The sequence below is a fragment of the Rutidosis leptorrhynchoides genome, chromosome 6, assembly GCF_046630445.1.
Source record: "Rutidosis leptorrhynchoides isolate AG116_Rl617_1_P2 chromosome 6, CSIRO_AGI_Rlap_v1, whole genome shotgun sequence".
Lineage (NCBI taxonomy): Eukaryota > Viridiplantae > Streptophyta > Magnoliopsida > Asterales > Asteraceae > Rutidosis > Rutidosis leptorrhynchoides.
In genome coordinates, this window is record NC_092338.1 from 284,491,042 (window position 1) to 284,501,074 (window position 10,033).

Genomic DNA, 10,033 nt, shown 5'->3' on the forward strand with positions numbered 1-10,033 from the left:
CTCATTTCTACGCTCTAGTTTTTAGGACATAGAATTTTCTATATTTTCTTTAAATTTCGACGAAAAATTATTTTAAGCGGTTAATTGATAGACATCCAAAATTTTCTGGTTCGTAGTAATAGTTGGATTTGTTAGTGGAGAGTTGTGGGCTTCCGATTTAAAGGGTCCTGGCTACCTGTTGCATCTATTGGCTATTCGAAACGTGGGCAAAATCAGAAAAGTCTATTAATTTGATAACTTATATAATTTTTATCTTTATAACTAATAGGATATTCAGTGAATGCATCGAGCAAAATGTTCACCACCTTTCATACGTTCACCACCTGTAACCCGATCAAGACATCTAGCCAATATCGTCACCGTTGATTTTTCTATAGAATCGTCATCTAGTCGACCAAGTACACCAATTCAAATTTCCGATAATCCATTTTTTGAACTCGACCTCACAATTGAGAACCTGGAGGATATTCAAGGACAATTCAGAGATCCTGAACCACTAATCATTCCTCCTGAATCGCAAATCATACAACCAGAGATTGTCGAGGAAGAAACCATTAAATCAGAATCCTCTAGTGATTCAGATTCAACAAATTCAATCATGGAAAATCAGGAACCTCTAAGTGTGGAAGACCGAATGAGAGCCACACGCACTGTCGTGACCCATCCAAATCCACCTGGACGAATACATTACATTTGGTTACATCGCGAGGTTCTGACCTCTATATGATACATTTTACAAACATTTCATTCGTTTTTAAAAGACAAACTTTCATCACATCAAAAGTTGATAGGTATGCATACCATTTCAGAATATATCCAATCTATAATTGACTTAATAATAATCTTGTTGATCTCAATGACTCAAATGCAACGTCTTTTGAAATATTTCATGAATGACTCCAAGTAATATCTCTAAAATGAGCAAATGCACAGCGGAAGATTTCTTTCATACCTGAGAATAAACATGCTTTAAAGTGTCAACTAAAAGGTTGGTGAGTTCATTAGTTTATCATAATCGATCATTTTCATCATTTTAATAGGCCACAAGATTTTCATTTTCATTTCTCATAAATATACGTCCCATGCATAGAGATAAAAAATCATTCATATGGATTGAACACCTGGTAACCGACATTAACAAGATGCATATAAGAATATCCCCTATAATTCCGGGACATCCATCGGACATGATAAAACAACATCGAAGTACTAAAGCATCCGCTACAACGGATGGGGTTTGTTGGGCCCAATAGATCTATATTTAGGATTCGCGTCAATTAGTAGATCGGTTTACTAATTCTTAGGCTACCAAGCAAAAGGGGCATATTCGGCTTCGATCATTCAACCATATAATGTAGTTTCGATTACTTGTGTCTATTTCGTAAAAAATTTATAAAAGCGCATGTATTCTCAGTCCCAAAAATTTATATTGCAAAATCATTTAAAAAGGGAGTAATGAAACTCACAATACGATATTTTGTAGTAAAAATATGCACACGACGAAACTGAACAATGCGCGGTTGGCATCAGATTCACAAACCTATATTCAAGTATATATATATATATTAACACATATTATTAACATGTAATAATAATCAAACTAGTTTATGTATAATACTTATTTAATTTAGTAATCTATTTGTTATTTCAAAGGTTATATATATATATATATATATATATATATATATATATATATATATATATATATATATATATATATATATATATATATCTAGTTATTTTGTATATTAATATTTATATATATAGTTATACTAATACATATATACTATATAATTAATATTATATTATTTAATCATAAATTTGTTATATGTAAATACTTATGTAAATAATATTATTGTGTTTGATTTATAGTTATATGAAATATTAATATATTTATGGTATATGTAATAAGTATATTTTATGTACAAAATCTTTATTTGTTGTAGTATAATAATAATAATAATAATAATAATAATAATAATAATAATAATAATAATAATAATAATAATAATAACAATAATAATAATACTAATGAAAAAGATAACTTTAATAAAAATGAAAATTTTAATCATGATGATACTTTAACTAAATATAATAATAAAAGTGATAATACTAATAAGAATGATAATAATAATGATACTAGAAATGATAATTTTAATAATAATTATAATGTTAATGATAGTGATACTACTAATAAAATTCTTAATGATAATACTAATATTAATAATAATACTTATAATACTTATAATAATAGTAATAATATTTTATTTAGATCATGGCTTATTTATAATTTTACTTATTTTCATATCTATATATAATTAAAATCCTTACAATATTTTATCATAACACTAATAATAATAATACTTAATAATTATAATTATATTAATAATAACAAAATAATAAGGTAATAATAATGGTTAATAATAATAATAATAAAAATAATAATAGAATACAACCTTTGAAGACAAGCCTTTAAAAAAACACCTTAGCCCAGGTTCAAACCCGAGACCTCTTGCTTAAACACCCACACACCCAACTAGTCCCTCTGCCCTGCTCTTCTGTTTTATTTTGCTCACCATTTTTATTAACACGTTATTCTTAATCTTCTTCTTCATCATCTAACTATATTATTATCAGATTTTTGGCCCAATAGAGATTACATGGCCCAAGCATTCCGTAATCCATAAAAATCATATACGGCCCAACATTACAATCATGTATTCGGTCCAAAAGAGAAATAGATCATGCGGCCCAATGTTATCGTTTTTTTTAGAACTTGTAACAGGATCATAAGCCATCACTATCCACTTAACTTCACCATCAATTTTACCTTTAACAAGTGGGATTACTTGATAGATGATTGTCGGCCACCAGAGGGAAATACACGCAAAAGCAATTTTGGAATTATAACATTATATACAGACTGCATAATCGAATTTATAACGGCTGAGTTGGGTTAGAGTTTTGAGTAAATAATAGTGGCAAGGATTGGGTTGTATGAGGTGATCGTAGGTTTTAATGGATGCAGAAGGGAAAAGGAAAAAAATACGAACAAGCTGCAGTTTTATCATCATCATTCATCGAATCATCATTATCGTCTGTAATCGTATCCTTATCACAATCATAAAATCATGTTCATCATCATCGTCATAGTAACCAAGTATCATCATCTTCATCGTTATCCATCATCATTATTGTTTTCGTATAATGTTAATATCATTCATCATCTCACAGACTCGTCATCATAACCATAATTATAACATAACTATCATATTATATTCTTCATAACCGTTTCATTAAATAGGTTTCTTTCCCTTCGAACAGCAACATTATAGACAATAGCAGTTTTGATGTGTAATTTGGTTTGATCAGGTAACAAAACAGTAGAGTAGTGGAAGGAACAAGAAGATTAAGGTGATGATGGTTCGCTGTGGTGATTGTTCGAATCAATCAAGAAACAACAAGGATGGTGATGGTTAATGGTGTTTTGTTCGACCAGAAAATAAAAGCAAACGGGAACTATTAACGAAGGGAAGCAACAACAAAGCAATTTGGTGATGCGTTTGGGTCCATCAATGATGGTGGTTCTTGGAGAAGATGAACCGGCTGCAACGATAACAGAAAACTTTGACAGGTATGTGATGTTGTTGGAAAAATATCAATGTTTGGTGCATTTTTCCCAAACTTTAGACGTAAATATCTATATGTATATATCATATTTATGAGTGATAGTTTATATGGTTGAGTAGCTCTTGATAAGGGCATCACAACGATATATTATGGTGTCCAAAGTTATGTGGTTGTGAATGAGATATCGTGCTTCAAAGTGTGGTGGTTGATGCTGAAAATTAAGAGAAAATGGGTTTGTATTCTTGTCAGCTTTGCACCTGACCCATGGGGATGTTTTGACCCATTACCCATGATAATTGTGGGTTAGGATTGGCCCACAAGCTGCCTTTATTGCAGAATTTTCTCTCTATCATTGCCATATTTTTTGGGCATCAAGTTAAGTGAGTTAGGTTCACCCACTACACCACTAGTTAGCTTTATGAATATTAAGAAAACCATGTAGCTGGGTTGTTTTGGTGTATTAATAGACACCATCTTGCTCATTTGTAATATACAAAAATTGTCTAGCAAGAAAAAACACAATCACGATCTCTATTTTGCTCTCTTTCAGTTTCAACATCAACGGTCTCCCATTTCGGTTATCTTTCAGGCAAGTGTTCAAGTCCGGCAGTATGCTGCTTCGGACTAGTGTACCCTGGGAACAGATGAAGAATCTGTTTAAGGGAATTGTGTCAAACATAAGCCCGATTCAACCCTTCAATCGGTTAGATTGTTTTAACTTTCTCGTTTTGGTTGATTATATGCTTGGCTATTTCAGTTTCGTATACATATTTACATAGAATCTTAAACAGATTCTTGTTCACGAAATTTATAATATTGTTCTTACGAAACTGAGATGTGTATATTAATAATTCGATCTGTAATTCAAATAGTTTATATCATCTTATAATTAATCTGCAACTTGATTGATACTGCTGCTGTTAAATACAATAAAACATGCTGATTGCTATTAAAACGTGTTATGCTGATTAAAACGTGCAGTTTAAATGTATTGTTAAACACATGGTAGCTGTTGCTTATTAACTGTTAACTTACTGATTAATCTTTGTTTATAATCAGTACATTTGCTGATTAAATTGCTGACATGTTTCTTAATTGATGTTAATCTTGTGCTATAAACTGATACAACTTGTTATTCACATATTAAATCATGAATGATTAGAATTTAGGTTGACTGTGAACGTCTTCGTAAACTGAATTGAATGGTATGAGATGTTAATGTATGGATGTTAAAATAGTTCAGATTTGATGAATGATGAATCTTGTATTAATGGATTGTTATCTTGTATATATATAGATATATAGATATATTATTAATATATGCTTCACCTATCTCAAATTGTTATTAGGCTAGTAGCCATATAACCTGAATATACGTTGTATCTATATGCGTACTATATTAATAAACTGGATTATTGTACCATCTTTTTATGAGCTTTGATATTGATATATTCATTTATAATTTGTAATATGAACTACTGGTTGCTCGAGAATTATATCGTGATGAATTGAACATATGATTGTATGGATAAGAATTGAAAGGTGAATTTTTAAATATTATATGTCCATTATATTATGATATAGCTCAAAATAGTGGAGTAGTAATCTTTGGAATATTTTAATTAATATTTAATTGTGATTATAATATATTATATATTTTAGTTGATCTTTACAATATTAGTGGATCTATTATGAAATATAGATCAGAATTTTGGTGGAGCTTTCAAATATAATATTATGAAATATAGATCAGAATTTTGGTGGAGCTTTCAAATATAATATCATGTAATCATACTTTAATTGATATTATAATTAAGTAAACGAACTTTGTTGCCATAACAAGTGGATTCATTGATTGATAAATATTATATATTTATTCTTATTAAATCATTGTTGTCGAACTGAATTGAACGGTTACGGATGCTGAAAAAGTGCACCATTCTTAATCCACTTAATTAATAAGTAATTGATTTATGATTGGTTGCCTTAACTGATGACTTGTGAAGTGTTACAACATTGATATGTTTATAACGTACATGATTCAATATATATATGGAACATATATTTAGTATTGACTTGTTGCTTGACGCTTGAATTTATAAAGTAGCACTTGTTGCACCGCCTCCTAGCGTGGTTGGTTATTTCTCATGTTGAGAAACCTGAAAAGTTCACTGGTGTGGACTTTAAATGTTGGCATCAAAAGATGCCCTTTTGTCTGACCATGTTGAACCTTGCGAGGTTCTTGTGTGAAACTGCTCCCCAGTAGCTCAAGGGGAACATGATGCAGTTCATACTCAGGCTGAAAGACCTGAAAAGTTCACTTGTGTGAACTTTAAGCTTTGGTAGAAAAAGATGTTCTTTTATCTAACCTCGATGAACCTTGCGATGTTCTTGACTAAACTGTTTCCCAAATTTTGAATGGAAACATGATGCTCAGATTGTGAGCGCTGTTCAGGTTTGGAATCATTCAGATTGCTTGTGAGCAAGTCGATCGTTCTATAAAGTGTATTCGAAGAGTTTTCGGACCGTTTCCGGACTGATTTCAAACTGTATTTCGATCTGTTTCCAGAAGTATTCGACACTGGTTATAGACTGTCTTTAGGACAGTATTTGGACAGTTTTAGACTGTTATTAAACCGGATTTAAACTTGTTTTTTTAATAATTGGGCTTAAACATGTTTGGTTTAACCGCTTTTGTTGAAACGATTTAGTTTAATCGTTTAGTATAAACCTTTTGGTTTTAACATGTTTGGTTTACATGTTTGTGTTTAGACCTGATTGGTTTAACCTAGTTGAGTTGAAGCATGTTTGGTTTAACTCAGTTTGCTCACGGTAAAATGAAACTTTTATTTGGGTTGAAAACCCAAATTAATTTAGTTCACGTGGTATTTGCTTACTGAAATCTTTTGTTTTGCTAAAACAGTTTATTTTAGTATATATTCCAGATTGATGATCCTGAAAAAATTGAATTCTGGATAGGAACTCATATTGAATAATGTGTTGTATGTTCATGAGATTCGTAAGGAATCTTGTGTCCGAATGGTTGTTGAACAAATTTGGCTTCAGAATAGAGTTTGAATTAGGTCATGTTGACCAAAGTGGAATGTTTGTTTTGAGAGGATTATGCCCTTAATGGTATATTCAAACTATAGATGGAAAACTTGTGCTGAAGTCAAATTAATGAGATCGCCCTTTAAATCAGTTGAAAGAATAACCGAACACTTTGATATGATCTACACGGATGTGTGTGATTTTAGATCCATTCTAACGATGAATGAAAACAGATACTTTATTTCGTTTATCGATGATAGATGAAGTATTGTTATATTTACTAGTTGAAAAGTAAAGATGAAGCAATAGATTAGTTTATTGCTTATGAGAATCAACTTGAACGGAAAATCAAGGTTGTTCACAGTAATAGAGGTGGTAAATATATCGCACATTTGGCTGAATTTTGTTCACAAAATGGCATTAGAAATGAATTTATTGCACCTTACTCACCCCACTCGAATGAGACTATTGAACGAAAGAATAGAACCAAGAAAGATATGGTGAATGCCATGTTAGTAAGTTTTGGTGTAAGCTAATCAATGTGGGGGGATGTCATCCTATCGGCAAACTATCTTTTAAATAAGATACCCTAAAGGAAAAGGGATGATACCCCATACGAGTTATGATGGAAAAGAAAATCATCCTATGAGTACCTCAAAGTGTGGGGGTGCCTAGCAAAGGTAGTTGTTCCCTACCTAAGGCACAAAAGATAGGATCAAAGACTATTGACTGCATATTTATCGCATGTGCTAAACAAAGTAGTGCTTATCGCTTCCTTGTGCATGAATCCAAGATTTTGGATATACACAAAGGTTCTATAATAGAATTGAGAAACGTTTCATTCTTTAAAATGTATCTTCATACATTACAAATGAACGTGAAAGTTCATCTAGGATAGACGAGAAGGTGTTCAAGATGAGACACCTAATGAGCTAGTTCAATAGGAACTAGTATAATTAAAGAAACTTTCTCGATAAATGGCATACATATATTATGCTTATAGAGGAACTAAAACTGAATGTATAAAAGATATACATAATATTTGAGACCCTTTTAAATTGTATATTTAAGACAGTGTTTATGTATGTGAAGTCCATTTTGTCATGATACAGGAGATATGGTATGACATTTCTGGTGAGAAAAGCTATATAGAATATGAATGATGCGTCAATTATTCTAATGCTTTGGACATAAAGTCTATGGAATGCTAGACTTAGACTTGTTAATGATGATCATCTGCAGAGATCAATTAACAAATAATATTTCATTGTGTTGAATATATTTAAAGGCAAAATCGATTTCATTCAGTAATAAAAGGATTTGATATATTGTGAACATCATTGATGATGTGAATTATTCGCATGTTATGTGAATTATGATATTGAAGATAATTATTATATAAAGATGTCAATCTTTATTATATCATTATTATCTTAAGATTTGAATTACCTAATCAGAATTCAGATGTGAAAATATAATTTAAGTGCAAGAACTTTATTAAGTTTTCTGAATTCAACGTCTCTAGGTCAAACCTATAATATGACTAAGAATTGCTCAAATGTGCTAAAAGAGGGACCACAAAAGATGCAAATCTTATGTGTGAGCATTTGAACGCTTGATTGATTAAGGTCATTAGATATATATGATTATGATATAAAGTTGCAAGACATGTGGGGGAAGCTTTGAAAGGATAAGCAGTAACCCTAGTTGGTTGTGAGTAACCCTAGTTGGTTGTGTAAAATGGACATAATAGCTTGTAAATGTAGGGGTGTCTTGCGTTTTCTATCAAGAACAAGGTTCATGATAACACGTTCTAATGTATCTCTAATGAGTTGTACTCTATCTACTTAGCATATGCTGTAAGCAAGCTAAGTAGATATAAGAGTAATCTCATTCTAATGTATCTCTAATGAGTTGTACTCTATCCAACTTAGCATATGCTATAAGCAATCTAAGTATATATAAGAGTAATTCAAGTACATCTCATTGGAGTTGTATGATTAGGTCAGTTCGGTAACAGATATCCTGCAGTAATCGAGGGACACTGTGATTCAAACTATATATCTGATACGAATGATTCCATAGCGACATGTAGGTGTGTATTCACATTTGAAGGTGTTGCTATATCGTAGAAGTCTTTTAACAAACGATTATTGCTAGATCTACAATGGAATCAGAATTCATCGCTTTAGATAAAGCTGGTGAAAAGGGAGAATGGCTACGTCAATTCGTTGAGAATATACCAAGATGACCTAAGCCGGTGTCGGGCATATGTATACATTGTAATAGCCAATCGGTGATTGGTAGAGCTCATATTACAATGTGTAATGGTGTGAATAAACATATGGTATGAATAAACATGTGAGACGTAGACATAATAAAGTATGACAACTAATCTCTAGAGAAATTATCACTATTGACTATGTGAATTCAAAGGATAATGTTGCGGATCCGCTGACAAAAGGCTTAAGCAGAGAGTTAGTATATGAGTCGTGCGTGGGAATGGGACTGAAGTCCATGAAAGGCTAAGTTTATATGAAGGAAAACCTAACTCAGTTGACTGGAGATCCTAAGTTCTGAGTTCAATAGGACAACCTACTTGTATGAACTGGCGAAGTCACTATGGGGGAGTTAATTACTAAACTAGCAACCCCTACAACTTTTAAAAGGAGTTTACTAATTATGAGTAGACTTCCTAGTTCATTCCTAAAAGTGACATGTATGAGGATAAGCCCAGGCTTTTAATGATTCAACTGAGATAACCATGCGTGATTAATCAGTAGCCACACTGTGGTGAATCACCTATGTGAGAGAGAAGTGGGGTCGCTTCGAAGGGTATTGTTGGGGCACAATACTTGATAAGCTCTCGCAGAACCAGGCTAATGTTCATGACCATAACGAACATAACTATGAGGACTTGACTTTGTCAGGGAGAGTCTTATGTGAAGCGTATTGTCGCCTACACAAACGGAAGACGAATTCAAAGACATTGCCGTCTACTCAGAGCCAGTAGACTAAGTGCGTTTCATAAGCGAAGGTTCAAAGGGTAACACCTACCTATCATATGCAAGATTCAACTGTTGAAATTTAACCGGATGATGTTGTTTCTGAGAGAGATCTCCATTCTTGTGGGGGATTGTTGGAAAAATATCAATGTTTGGTGCATTTTTTCCCAAACTTTGGACGTAAATATCTATATGTATATATCATATTTATGAGTGATAGTTTATATGGTTGAGTAGCTCTTGATAAGGGCATCACAACGATATATTATGGTGTCCAAAGTTATGTGGTTGTGAATGAGACATCGTGCTTCAAAGTGAGGTGGTTGATGCTGAAAATTAAGAGAAAA